At 46.9% G+C, this 13,917-nt stretch overlaps 1 long non-coding RNA gene across 1 annotated transcript; it reads right to left on the bottom strand.

Annotated features, from left to right (window-relative positions):
• Nucleotides 4,110–13,437, bottom strand: LOC108637503. The gene is made up of 3 exons (XR_001919108.1): nt 13,349–13,437; nt 11,785–12,005; nt 4,110–4,770 (listed from the first exon to the last, which is right to left on the bottom strand). It is a non-coding gene; the product is annotated as an uncharacterized LOC108637503 (long non-coding RNA).

The raw sequence follows: 13,917 nt of genomic DNA, 5'->3' as shown, positions 1-13,917 counted from the left end.
CAGTCACAGCAGGATGGATCGAGGACATTTCTGAGAAATGGAGCATTTCCCACCAGATCAGTAAACAAGGATGTCATGGTTGTCAGTGATCCCAGCCCTCCAGTGTGAGCCGACAAGTCCTACAGACACTCAGGAAGGAGAACACACCTGATCTGACAGCCATCAGATGACAGCCACACTCACGGGGAGCCCAAGGAAGCTCTGGATGGGAAAAACACAGGATACTGGCCCAGGATGGCTGAGATGCACTTGAAAGCAATGATTACAGTAAGCCCAGACTCTTACCTCTTCCGATAAGTAGGAAAGTGTTGAATTTCTTATCTTGAGACACCTGGCTTTCTTAAATTAACAATAATCTTTTGGTGTTCAGACTACCTGTCCTTTGTTGAAAAACTTCTATGTAACCTGGCTCCTCCCTTTGCCTCCTAGGAGCAGTTCTCTAAGGGTTACCTGAGATGCTGTTTCCCGGGCCTGAAGTCCTACACAGTCCTACATTCCCACGAGGTGAAACGTTAACTCTCAGCTTTCAGGCTGTGACTGGTATTTAAGGCGACATTGCCATACTGCAGGAGGTTCCACCAGACAGTGTTGCTCCAAGCCCCTATCAATGCCATTCATCCTGAATCTCCGGGTTCAGAGAGTTCTGTTTGCTGGAACCTAGTTTTAGATAATCCATTCCATCACGTGCCTCTCTCCGATTTCTGGAAAGGGACCCTAGTTCTGTGGATAGACGTAACCCGCGTTCACACCTCCCTCACCTGACACTCTCTGCCCAGTGTCCTGCATCCTCTTGTGTCTCTGCCCCAGGCCAGTCAGCCCAGTGCCTCCAGCGCTTCCTCCCAAGGCTGTTCACAGACTCCTGTTCTGGGGTCGGGGGTCCACTCTTGTATCCCTCACTGTTTGTGCTTCTGCAGATTGAATTCTATCTCAGTTGTGGTTTGATCTGCAGAAAATAGAATTACTGCTTTCCTGTGCGCCAAGCGCTTTATTTCCATAAATGGAGGCTTTATTTTTCCTTTTGGTTTTTTAAGCATGTATCATCCTGCAGTGAATATTAAGCTCATCAGCCAATAATATCCCGGCCCCACTTTCTCCTTAACACAAGTTTGTTTTCTAATAAGTCTTCCTGAGCCTGCATCACACAAGTAACATTTCTTTTTAAACCCCTAATTTCTTGTTGCTGAGGAAAATCTATTATGGGAACAGCAGAGTAATGAGAAAAGTCACAGAGGTAAGAAATAATTAAGAAATGTCTTATGATTTATGATGCAAGTTGCCTCATAAAAATATTAAACTGGATATAAAAGAAAATATTAAAAAGATAAATGATAACCTTTGGCTATCATTTATTAAATGTAATAAATTTACATTCATTTACATTTAATGAGATCAGTTCTGGGTGTCCTTTGGAAGGACTGATGCTAAAGCTGAAACTCCAAAACTTTGGCCACCTGATGTGAAGAGTTGATTCATTGGAAAAGACTCTGATGCTGGGAGGGATTGGGGGCAGGAGGAGAAGGGGACAACAGAGGATAAGATGGCTGGATGGCATCACCGACTCAATGGACATGAGTCTGAGTGAACTCCGGGAGCTGGTGATGGGCAGGGAGGACTGGCGTGCTGCGATTTATGGGGTTGCAAAGATTCGGACACGACTGAGCGACTGAACTGAACTGAATGTTTGAAGTCCTGAAAATTTACAAAATAAATTTTTATTTATTTATTAAAATGTAATAGAATTGCTGATAGAAAGTGGATTGACTATAAATTTTTCTTTCCAATAAATGACTTTTAAACCCTTCTTAATGCATGTGCTGAATTATTAAGCAATACGTTTTGCCATACTAACACCTCTATAATGCATAATAGCTTTGGCTCATGTTTGGAGGCTCAAGCGTGCGTGAGTGCACCTGCAAATTGCCCAGAAGGTACACACGTGTCCCTTCCTACCTCTGAGTGAGGCCCCTATCCACCTGCATTCTTTACCTGATGGAGGAAAAATTCCCTTCATTCCTTTCCTTTGGGCTCAAATGTGGAAAGGGCCTTCCCAACTGTTAATCTGGGTTCTGAGTTATTAAAACTGTCTTTTCATCAGTTTTTATCTTTACCCACCTTTGAGATGACAGTTTCCCCAAAGCAAGATGCTGTGGGAAGTTTGCTGCCAGGACTGAGTCTCTGGGATTTTGGTTCTGAGTATTTTGTTTCCCCCAGTCTTAGTGTTTCTGCCCCACCATACTGAAGTCAGCTTCCCTGGAGGCTCAGACAGTTAACAAACCTGCCTGCAATATGGGAGACCCAGGTTCCATCTCTGGGTTGGGAAGATCCCCTGGAGAAGGGAATGGAACCCCCCCCCCCCGGCCGCTTCACAGTCTTGCCTGGAGAGTCCCATGGATGGAGGAGCCGGGGAGGGGGGGGGCTACAGTCCATGGGGTTGCAAACAGCTGGGCACAACTGAGTGACTAACACTTTCACTTTTGTTTCACTTTCACTTCCCTTTCATTCTGAAGTCACCACATGTCAGTGAGGTTTCAGTTTACACATATTAGTGAGCAGAGCTGTCCCTGTGTGTTCTGAGCCAGTGGGTCCACGGTGGCTGTCTTCTCAGAAAACTCCAGAAAGCTGATGGCTGAGTGTCAGGCTACTCTTCTGGGGGATGTTTTCAATGTGACTTGTACATGCTGAGTAGTGAAATGATAAACAGTCCCTTAGATGTGGTCAGCCTCTCTATTTCCATCCCTCACTGGCTCCCTGTGACCCACCTGGAAACCAGTGTGGCAGAAGTAACTCCCCTCTAAGGAGGAAGAAAGTTAGATTGCAGGAGGCCTGATTTGCTCAAGGTAACAGGGAAAGGAAGCTGAAAGCCTGGCGCAAACAGCAAGGGACTTTCTACTCCGCCCCGACTGACGCCTTCTCTGCATTGGAGAGGGGCGTGCCTCTAAAACTCACCCACAGGCTTCAAGGAGCCAGCCTCTGTAGACTATTCACTTCATCCTGGAAAGAAATCAGCAGACTTACTCTGTGGCACATTCTGATGCAAACCTCTGGTGACAAAATCAAAATACGCAGCAGCACCTAAGTCTCCAAACACATGAACAATCATTTTCCGTTCATGCCTCAATTCATAGCGGATTCTTGAGGTTTCTCTACCGAACAGTGTAGTGCATGATAATGATATAATACAATTTTGGTTCCGGAAGGGATTTTCATCTTTTGAGCCTTTTAAAATGAGCTCTTTTTAATTGAAAAGGTAATACATGCATATAGGGAAAATTGAAATAGGGTAAGAAGGTCTATGCCTTCTTATACATGGGTATACCTATATACCTTCTTAGCCTATTTTAATTTTCTTACCCTATGTCAACACTTGAAAAAAGATATTTTTAACATGTCGTCCCTTTGAGCAAAATGACAGACCGCCTCTCCCCAAACACAGGCACAGACGGGGGAGGGAGCTGCCTGTGCTGTCCTGCGTCCTGCGCCTTTCACTGAACAACATACCCTGAAGGCTGTCACTCCGCAGGGCCTCGTCTTCCAGGGCCGCAGTGTTCTGCACTACAGCCAGCTCATCAGTCCTGATGATGACTGGGGGTGGGCGATTATATTTAGTCTTGCTATTATAACAATACTGTAATCCTAATCTTAAGTACAGCTTAAATAAAGGAATTGCTGGACCAATGTGCATACATTTTTAGGGGGCTCTTTCATGATTGTAGGACTTCCCTGGTGACCCAGCTGGTAAAGAATCCGCCTGCAATGCGGGAGACCTGGGTTCAGTCCCTGGGTTGGGAAGATCCCCTGGAGAAGGGAAAGGCTACCCACCCTAGTATTCTGGCCTGGAGAATTCCATGGACTTTATAGTCCATGGGGTCACAAAGAGTCGGACACGACTGAACGACTTTCACACACACACTTTATGATTGTAAGGGGCTTCCCCAGTGGCTCATGGTAAAGAATCTGTCTGCAGTGCAGGAGGCCTGGGTTTGATCCCTTGGGTCAGGAAGATCCCCTGGAGAAGGGAATGGCCACCCACTCCAGTATTCTTGCCTGGAGAATCCCATGGACAGAGGAGCCTGGCGGGCTACAGTCCATGGGGTCGGACACAACTGAGCAACTAATACTTTCATTTTTCCCCCCAAGAAGTTAAGAAGGCAAACAGGCTTCCTGAGAATCTTGACGTGGAGGCAGCAACTCGCTTCTAAGTTAAGAAGAGGTCTATGGGCTCGACTATCAGTTTCCTCTACAGCCGATGTTAGTCTCTGAAAAGTCTGAGTGTGGAGGAAAGTATTACGTGAACATTTACCACAGACTCCTCCAGTAAAGCAAATTCAGACTGGAAACCGGCCTTTCTAAGCTAGACACAGCTGACAGTTTGAAGAGTGGCCATGGGGCGCGGTGGGAGGAGGTTCTGAGCGGCAGGTCAGCCCGGTCCTCCCTGGGCTCCGCCCCTCTGCGACGCGGCTGCACCTGGAGATCATCAAGCTCTTTGCAGATCTACAGCCTGCGGTCAGGACCTCAGCCCCGACTCCAAGGCAAGCACTTGCATTCACCTGCATCCTTCCCCAAACCCGCAGTCCCATCCCTCAGAGGTGCCATCTGCCCCATCCTGGCTCTCCCTTTGACCCTGGACACAAGGCGCTGCTCTCAGCTCTGCAAGAACACGATCCAGGCGCTGGCCTGTTCTCACTTGCCTCTTTCCATCTTTACGTCGCTTTTTTCAATCCACGAATGTTTATTGGTTTTGACATTCCGGACAAAGCATTGTTTCAGGTCCTATGAAGAGAGGCACGGAAACACAGTCAGGGTCCCGGCCCTTGAGAAGCTTACAATCCAAAGACAAAGACATCCTCTCACTTTAGGATAACCGGCAATTGTAAGCAGCTTGTGGAAGCTGTGATGAACACCCTACCAGAGCAGATCATTCTGGGGGCAGGATAGGGAGGACGCGGATGGGCCGAGAGAGAGAGTGACAGGCTGCTGCACGGAAGTCCCAGGGTCAGGGATGCAGGTAGCAGAAGCGCAGACCGTTACAAGTAAGTAGAGGTGAGGTTGAGAGGTTGGGTGGAGCTCCATGGTTGAGGCAAGTAAGTGTGGCCTTTATCCTTTGGCAACAGAGAAACGATACCAAGTGAGTGGCCTCACAAAAGCGGATTTTGGAAGGTTAATGGGCAGTGCCGTGTAGAAGACAGTGGAGACGAATTTTTAAGTATTGAGCGGAGCAAGGAAGAGAGATTTTGAGCAGGGAGTCTGTGACTCTAAAAGGAAAGACAATGAAAGATGGATAAAGAAATAGAGAAAAATAAAATAAAGAAAATGACTGCAATAATCCATGGGAAGGGACAGGAAGAGATGAGAGGGTTTCATTTGTTTGATGACTAATTGGATACGATACAATTCTTTACTGACTAAAGAGAAAGAGTTCTTTACTAAGGGAGGGAGGTGACCAAGTCTGCTGCTGCCTCTGCTGCTGCCGCTGCTAAGTCGCTTCAGTCGTGTCCGACTCTGTGCGACCCCATAGATGGCAGCCCACTAGGCTCCTCTGTCCCTGGGATTCTCCAGGCAAGAATACTGGAGTAGGTTGCCATTTTCTTCTCCACTGCATGAAAGCGAAAAGTGAAAGTGAAGTTGCTCAGTCATGCCCGACTCTTAGCGACCCCATGGACTGCAGCCCACCAGGCTCCTCCGTCTGTGGGATTTTCTAGGCAAGAGTACTGTAGTGGGGTGCCATCGCCTTCTCCGACCGAGTCTGCAACACCCTCTGTGTTACTGCCCGCTTTTGGTGGCGGGCCTCAGCCCTGTAACTTACTCCCCAAGCAGCAGCGTCAGACTCTGTGCGACCCCATAGACTCCAGCCCACCAGGCTCCTCTCCAGGCAAGGATACTGGAGTGGGTTGCCATTTTCTTCTCCACATCCTTACATTTTCTGTAGGTTGTGGCTGATAAAGCTTCAGGGGAATGAGTCACTTTATTTATATAAAATTTTATAATATAAAATAAATTGACTTCCTCTTTGTAACATGATCCTGCATTCACATGGCTAAAACCACCTTAATGATTTTCTACTAAGGGAGGGTACAGGACAGTTTCCTGCAGACCTACCTTCTCATTGTCTTAAAGGAGAATTTTTGAAAGTTATCCAATAAATCAAGGGTTTAGCAATTTTAATTGATAATTAGTTGTATTATCAAATTTAACAAATGCTTTTACATAATTTTTTATGATTTTATAAATATAGTTTGCCTGTTGTACTTTATTTCTCATATATCCCCCCTCTGTGTGACTCGGTGAAGATGCTCTGATTACAGAAGAGTGCACAGAGGTTTCCATTTTCTCTCTGAGTGGGAGGTGGCTATTTACGTGATTGTTAAAAACTGCAGATGGATTTTAGTTTTTAAACTAAGGAGAAATCAGGGTGGTGATATCTCAAATGAATTTGGGCAGAAAGGGAGCATTTCTTTGTTTATATAACTGGAAGAAAAAAATTCAGGCTCCCATATTCTTGGCCCTTGGGGACTGACTCTGAGGAGATGCATGTTTTTCCATCCCTTCCCTGCTGCCTATAGGGTCTGGTAGGGGAATGGGTTATTCCTACACATTTTATATAGGATGTAGTAAAGAAAAATTGTCACTGCAACATTTTGTTACTAAGCCTGTTGACCAGGAGGAGGTGGCAGTTTTGACTTTTTTTTTTGCCCATGTGTGTAGAATGGCAGAATGAAAGGAGAGTATCCTAAAGTAAAACACCAGCATCTGTGGAGGGTGAGTGAAAAAAATGAGGCACCTGGAGAGAAAAGGCAGGAGGCGGGAGGAGGGGACAGCCAAGGGAGTGCTGAGAACACAGAGGGCAGGAGTGGTCCTCCACCCGGCCCCGCACTCAGGGGCTGAGTCCCTGTGTCTGCCTCCCGCCCAGGGAAATGAAAGCGCAGTCCTGCTGCTTGGGGGTGGGTGCAGTGGGCAGGCTCCTTCCCCTGCACCCACCCCCAAGCAGCAGGACTGCGCTTTCAAGTGTCTGCAAGTACTTAGAGTCTCGAGACGGGGGAGAGCCTCTGGCTGCTGGTTGGCCGATGCTGAGAGCCCTTAGCATTCCAAAAGCTCCCTGGGTCTATTCAAAGGCTGGTGGTGGCCTCCTTCACACCAGGCTCGGTAAAGGTCTCTTGTACCCTGTTACAGGGTGAGATGTGTTTCCCCGGAAACGATGATATGTTGAGGCTGTAACCCCTGGAACCTCAGAATGTGACCTTATTTGGAAAAAGCATAATTTGTTAAGAAGAGGAGGGTGGGCCCCTAATCCAGCGTGACTGGTGTCATAAGAAGATGGCCATGTGAACCCTGAGACACACAGTGAGAAAGCTCTGTGACTATGGCGGGAGACACTGGAGTGGTGAACCTGCAGAGGATGGGCCACCAAGGATGGCCAGTGTCCCTTCAAAAGCCAGGGAGAGACAAAGCTGGCGTGTCCCCTGTGGGTCTTGGAGGGACTCCTGGACTTTAGGCTTTCAGCACCCAGAGCTATGAGAGCACACACTCCTATTGCTTAAGCTGGTTTGTGCCGCTTTGTTGTGGTGGCCCCAGGAAACAAGTGCAGTTTTGGAGGCTGTGGACTTGGCCTTTAGCCCCAAGTATCATCACTCCATCCCCCACCCCCCGCCCTCCACCGGGGGTGTTTCCACTGGCTGCTATTTGGAGTAGGGGAAAGCTGAAGCCGTAGCCTGACCCTCTTCCCATCTCCTTCAGAGGCAGTCTGGGTTAGTGCCCCTCCGAGAGCCTGCATTGTAACAGCTACTTACTTCCCTGGGAGCGTACAATATTTGCCTCTCCTTACTAGACTGGTGAGGCCATCATAATTAAAGGAAACCACTAACCTAAGGACTGATGCTGAAGTTGAAACTCTAATACTTTGGCCACCTGATGTGAAAAATTGACTTATTGGAAAAGACCCTGATGCTGGGAAAGATTGAGGACTGGAGGAGAAGGGGACGGCAGAGGATGAGACAGTTGGATGGCATCACCGACTTGATGGACATGAGTTTGAGCAAGCTCCAGGAGTTGGTGATGGACAGGGAGGCCTGTCATGCTACAGTGCATGGGGTCGCAAAGAGTCGGACACGACTGAGCGACTGAACTGAACTGAACCTAAGAACCTAAGAACCTAAAAAGCAGTGGCTTTTTCCTGAACAACTATCATGTTAGTGTGCAGCTGCTACCTGCTGTATGCTGCCCCCAAACGCCGGCTGCCCTGCACCCTCAGGAGGGGATGCGTGAGCCCCAGAGGGAAGGGACTCTGCCCTGCAGGAATCATGGTCTTTCCAGCCGCCCTCCTCGAGCCTGGCTGTGTCTTCAGCAGCCCACCAGAGGCGGTGGGGAAGGAGGCATAGAAGGGCTGTGAGCCACAGCAGGGAGGACCCCGCTGCACTGAGGACTATCACACAGACAAAGGGACACACCCCCTTTCCCAAACACACCAGGGCAAGAAGGAGGCCTTCACCTGGGTTACATTTACATGGAAAGGTACACAGGGGGCTGTCTGAGGTATTGAATATTTGGAAATAGGGATTCACTTAAGGAATAAAACAGCTGCCATGAGTCTAAGTGCCACTTTCTCAAAGGAAAAGAAATGGAAACATACTATGTAATCAAAGAGAATGGAATCAATAATAATTTTCCTTAATGTGAAAGATGATTAAACTTTTCAATGTATTTTCTAAAATTTGTGAAATCCCCATTCCTGGTCTCTAAGAGCAAGCGATAGAACTGAAGAACAGAGACCCAATAGGCTGTTATCATACTTGCAACAGGATGTTTAACCCAATGTCATTATGAGTATTTTACATCTAAAATAAATACCTTGAAGTGAACATAGGCACAATTTTCTTATACTTCAGGTGAAACCTTTTTGGTTTGCAGTCAAGATCAGTTCTTTCTCAGAAAAGATGTATTTTACAAATCCCTTGACTTCCACATCCTAGCTCTGGGCTAGTGCCTCCTTCATGCGGACACCCCCAAGTGTCGCACCCCCACTAGACTGGCCGCTCAGCCGGGGGCCATTCTCTGAAATCCTCTGAAACTTGCTCATCTCCTCTATCTGAAAATGAGACATTCAGTCTGAAGTTGTTGGCTGTAGAGTATCTTAGAGGGGAGGAAACGTGTTAGGGGGTAATGAAACAAAATTAATAACTCAGATGAATACCAACAACTGTTAAACTTGGGTGATTGCTACATGGAGGACACATTGTGTTACTCTTTCTACTTTTTGTGAATTTTGCAACTTTCCATAATAAGAGTGTAAACAGCAGTGATAAAGATGATAAGTCTGGTCTCTTTCCATAGGGCACTGCTTAATGCCCAGCGGCAAAGGATGTGTCAAAGGTCATTAATGCCTTCTAATGAGCAACACCTGTAACTTAAAACAAGTGAGGATCTGGAGGGCCTTTGGGAGGTGACTGATGTGAGGAGTGTCAGAGAGCATAGTGGGGAAAGTGTGGGGAAAGTGCGGGGAAAAGAAAGTTTTTGCAGAGGACTTAAACCATGATATGGAGGTCTTGAAATAGTTCTGAGTGTGTCCTGCAAGATTTATCTGCAACTCTAATTTTGAAGAAAAATGGGAACTGTCTTATATCTCACTGACTGAAATAGATATGACATTTCACATCTAAGCATCTTCTTAGTGACCCAACCCGAGAGGGGTGACAAACCCTGCCTGCCGGCCTGTGGTTGGGAAGCGGGTGGGTGGAGGGCCTGGCAGCCCATCTGGGGCACCTCAGCCCTGCACTGGCCCTCAGCTGAGCTGGGCTGCTTGCGGCCAGAGGTGGAGCTTTGCTTCAGCACAGCATCTGAGAAGTCAGCAGGATTCTTTTCTGAAACCATCCTTGCCTCTCACTTTTCAGGTACTCTAAATTTTGGAGAGCATCTGAATATGGTAAAGAGCTCTGTAATTTGGCTGGAGCTGACTCCCGTTTCGGAGAAGGCAATGGCACCCCACTGCAGTACTCTTGCCTGGAAAATCCCATGGATGGAGGAGCCTGGTGGGCTGCAGTCCATGGAGTCGCTGAGTCAGATACGACTGAGCGACTTCACTTTGACTTTTTGCTTTCATGCATTGGAGAAGGAAATGGCAACCCACTCCAGTGTTCTTGCCTGGAGAGTCCCAGGGATGGGGGAGCCTGGTGGGCTGACATCTATGGGGTCCCACAGAGTCGGACACGACTGATGCGACTTAGCAGACTCCCATTTCTAGTCATTCTTTTTAGGTTTCCTCAATAAAGGTTAAACGCAAATAACACTGGTAGTTTAAGTGAATGTAATTGTTCTAAAAATTGGGGTGAGTTTAATGGTTTTTAACAGTGGGCCTATGTAAGGGCCTGAGGCCTTACACAGCCTGAGGGTCGTGGTTCATTTGCTGAGAACGTGGGCAGTGCTGAGGCGCAGTGTGCATCCTTAGAGCAACTGCCCTCAGGCCAGGATGGGCCTCAGAGGCGCTGAGACCAAGCTTGTCTCTGGGCCAAACCCTCCCAGTCCTCCCTCTCTCCTCGAGCTGTACACAGGCCCTGCCTGCCCCCTTCGCCTTCCTTAACTGCCATGCACCTGTTCTCATCCCACGCCTTGTGACTCAAGCGGAAACTTTTGCTAACCTGTCTCGTTAGAAACCTGAGAAAATTCCCAGCCTTTCAGTATTTTTGGATGTTTTCAAGAAAAAAATGCATTACTCTTTAATAAATAAATTCCTAAAAGAATTTGGGGGGTATCTTTATAGCAATTTAAAGTTGATTTAGTATACATGTTACAATGCCATTCTCCCAAATCATCCCACCCTCTCCCTCTCCCTCTGAGTCCAAAAGTCCCTTATACACATCTGTGTCTCTTTCCCTGTCTTGCATACAGGGTCGTCATTGCCATCTTCCTAAATTCCATATATATGTGTTAGTATACTGTATTGGTGTTTTTCTTTCTGGCTTACTTCACTCTGTATAATCGGCTTCAGTTTCATCCATCTCATCAGAACTGATTCAAATGAATTCTTTTTAACGGCTGAGTAATACTCCATTGTGTATATGTACCACAGCTTTCTTATCCATTCATCTGCTGATGGACATCTAGGTTGTTTCCATGTTCTAGCTATTATAAACAGTGCTGTGATGAACATTGGGGTACATGTGTCTCTTTCAATTCTGGTTTCCTCGGTGTGTATGCCCAGCAGTGGGATTGCTGGGTCATAAGGTAGTTCTATTTGCAATTTTTTAAGGAATCTCCACACTGTTCTCCATAGTGGCTGTACTAGTTTGCATTCTCAGAGGGAGAGGGAGAGGGTGGGATGATTTGGGAGAATGGCATTGTAACATGTATACTATCATGTAAGAATCGAATCGCCAGTCTATGTCTGACGCAGCATACAGCATGCTTGGAGCTGGTGCATGGGGATGACCCAGAGAGATGTTATGGGGAGGGAGGTGGGAGGGGTGTTCATGTTTGGGAACGCATGTAAGAATTAAAGATTTTAAAATTAAAAAATAAATAAATAAATAAAACATTTTAAATCTTAAAAAAATAAATAAATAAATAAAGTTGATTTAGGATTAACTATTGTATCTCGCCTGAGGGAGGCAACTGGCCCAATTCTAGAAAACCATCCCGGGCTAGGAAACCTATTACAGGGAACACTGTGAGAAGGAACAGTCTTATCTTCTGGGCAGTCAGTGAGACCAGGCTGCAGGCTGCTGCAGGAAGCTCAGTGCAGCAGGACAACACCGCACACAAAAATGTCACAATAAAGAGGACGTAGAGCTCACTCACAGGATCCGTCCTGGGGAGCAGGCTCACTGTGAGGTAACCAGAGCGGCATCACAGGCTGACGGAACACAGCAGGAAGGAGCCTCAGAGCAGGAACTAAGCTTAGCTGTCGGTCCCTGGGGAAGCCTCCTAGGGAAGAAGGCCTGCAGGTAGCAGGGCTGCGTTTCTTCTGAGACGGAGCAACAACGTGGCAGAGTAGGTCTGAGAGCAATTCTGTTGTACAACTAATGAAAACAAGGATCCAATTACCCAAAATACAATGTCTTAAAACCAGCCGAGTCCTTGGTGCTGAGGTTCGGGGCCGATGCCCTAGTAATACCAGCTTGAACACTGTAACCAGCTTCCTGTTGCTGCTAAACAGCAAACATAATCTACAGCTTCCCTGGGTCCAGAGTCTGGGTTCTGGGGAGTTGGGTCCTCTGCTCGGGGTCTCACCATGCTAAAATCCGTCAGCTGGAGCTGGGATTTCATCTGAGGCTCAGAACCTGCTTCCAACTTCATTCAGGTGGTCTGTGGGATTCAGAGCCTTGTGGTTGTAGGACTGGGGACCATGCTCACCTCTTGAAAGCTGCCTTCGGGGCCCAGCCAACGGCACTGTCACAACAGAGGGTCTTACCTCAAAGCCAGCAGGAGACTCCTCCCCTGGCTGGCTGCAGTGGATTCTTACAAAGGTAACTTGACCTCCAGAAGGACTATTCCATCATCGTTGCCATATAATATAGCCTAATCAAAGGAACGGCTTTCTTATCTTACTTATGGACACCCAGGAGAAGGAGTCTTGGGGGCCACTGGAGTTCTGCCCACTACGAATAATGAAGGGGTCAACACTGAGCCAACATTTGCTGAGTGTTTACTAAATGACCAGCACCATGCTGCAAATGGGGGTACAACAAAATAAACCAGGGTACGAGACAGAGAGGGAGTCCACAGACTAATGGAACACAAAGAATTAAAATTAACTCTAAAACAATTTAGTATGTTTGTAGTAGTTGACTGTGGAAATAACACAGGAAAGAGTCTAGGACGTAAGGCATAGCTCACTAGGTGCTCTCTGGGCAGACAGTGAAGAAGAGGGCACTTCGGGTGGAAGATTGTTGATCTGCTTTCTTGTAGAGGTGCTGAAAAGCCTGTGTGTGGGGCTTGACTGGGAAGGAAGGGCCTCAACAGATGTCAACGGCCAGAGCAGGAAGGACGCAGAACTTAAGACTTCATCATGGGCAGGAACCACCAAGGAACTTGGGAAGGGATCCAGTAATTAAGGTCACAGAGGCCAAGTTATACAAAGAGAAAAAAAAAATCTAACCCCACAAAAATAAGAAAAACTTCAACACAAAGACCACAAGGGAAAAGCAAAAGTTTCGTACAAATTGATAACGAAAGACCAATAACCAACAGGGAATGAGCAAGAGACAAGAAAAAGTAATTAACAGAAGACTACAAAAGCTGATTAGAGAAGAGTGTTTAATATCACTTGCGACTAAAAAAGTGAAGATTAAAACAGTGAAACATCATTTTCACTATGAAATTGTTAGGATAACAGATATAAAAAGCATGTATACATACTTACATTATTGAAGAACATCAAAGGTTGAGTGAGTACAGAGGTTTTATGGATGATTTTTGTTTTCTTCTTTATACTGTGTTTTCTAAATTTCCACAACGAACCTGTGTAAATTATTACTTTTTTTAATTTTAATTGCAGTGCAACTGCTGTACAATGTTGTGTTGGCTTCTGCTGCACAACAATGTGAATCAGCCCTATGATTCACACGTATCCCCTCCCAGTGGAGCCTCCCTCCTGCCACCCCAGTCCCACCCCTCCAGGTCATCACAGAGCACCCAGCTGAGTTCCCCGTGTTATACAGCAGCTTTCTATCAGCTAGCTATTTTACACATGGATGTGTATATATTGGAGAAGGCAATGGCAACCCACTCCAGTACTCTTGGCTGGGAAATCCCATGGATGGAGGAGCCGGATAGGCTTACAGTCCATGGGGTCACAAAGAGTTGGACACAACTGAGCGACTTCACTTTCACTTTCCACTTTCATGCACTGGAGAAGGAAATGGCAACTCACTCCAGTGTTCTTGCCTGGAGAATCCCAGGGATGGGGGAGCCTGATCAGGGCTGCCGTCT

This window comes from Capra hircus, chromosome 14 (assembly GCF_001704415.2).
Source record: "Capra hircus breed San Clemente chromosome 14, ASM170441v1, whole genome shotgun sequence".
NCBI lineage: Eukaryota > Metazoa > Chordata > Mammalia > Artiodactyla > Bovidae > Capra > Capra hircus.
Note: the sequence above shows the minus strand (reverse complement) of the source record. Positions and strands in the feature narration are given on the sequence as shown.